This window comes from Phodopus roborovskii, unplaced genomic scaffold (genome assembly GCF_943737965.1).
Source record: "Phodopus roborovskii unplaced genomic scaffold, PHOROB, whole genome shotgun sequence".
NCBI lineage: Eukaryota > Metazoa > Chordata > Mammalia > Rodentia > Cricetidae > Phodopus > Phodopus roborovskii.
In genome coordinates this window covers 29,318,862-29,319,896 of record NW_026126517.1, presented here as the reverse complement: position 1 = coordinate 29,319,896, position 1,035 = coordinate 29,318,862, and positions in this window count along the sequence as shown.

The following is a 1,035-nucleotide window of genomic DNA, read 5'->3' as shown; positions in this document are numbered from 1 at the left end:
AATATAAATTTCATTTCTTTCATAGGGTTTCTAGTAGTTATCTCTTCCTTTCTTATTACTATTCTTAGAATGCACATTTTAAATCACACTGAAAATGACCATTTTTGTTGCCTGTAATATACAAAATAATTCTTAGATGAGTAGGGAAAGGAAAAATATAAAATATTAAAACTAATGAAAACATGAACTAACAGCTCAGTAAAAAAAAAGCAAGCATAAATGGTCAACAACTGTGTAAAAATGTTTAAATTCATTCAGAGTTAGGTAAATTTACAGAAAGAATAATCTTTAGGTGTACATTGTACCACTCAACTGAAAAGCCTGAGATGATTATAGCACTTGCATTTAGTGAGAGATACAAATAAATTACTGCAATATGTGGAAGATGAAATCAAGATATGTTACAGCCTTTATTAACAGCAAACTCATACATTTATGCATTTATCAATGCCTCATCTCACTTCCAGGAACCAGTCTTTGGAAACAAAGCATCAAGACTTCAGGACTTATGGAAAATTCAAGAACTGAAAACAGAAAAGTAGTCTATTAATGGGGGAGATGGCTGAATACATGGTGATCTATTCACAGAATTCCAGAAGGACATTAGAAAAGAGTGATGGGAAGTGGCCCACATGAGTCCCATGAGCTAGCTTCTTCAAAGGGAATGACAACTGCAGAAAAAGCTATTTTAATATTTGTAGAAGAAAATGTAGACATTGTTAGTACTCAGGCATCTCTACTGGCCTGTTTTGGGGGTTCTGACAGGATAAACCCTCAGCTGCAGCCACCAAGAGCACCACCTATGCATATTCATTGTGTTCCCTTTTAAAAGGACCCTGCCCACATCCCATCCTTCTCTCTTTCTCTCCCTCTTTCTGACTCTCTCTCTCCACCTTTCCTCTCTCCTGCTACTCCTGTCTTCAGAAGCTGATCTCCCCATTTTCCTTTCCCCCTTTTATGATCCCTTTCCCTAATTTTAAACAAAACAAAACAAAACAAAAACCCTCTGCTTAAACCCTGTCACATGGCATCTTT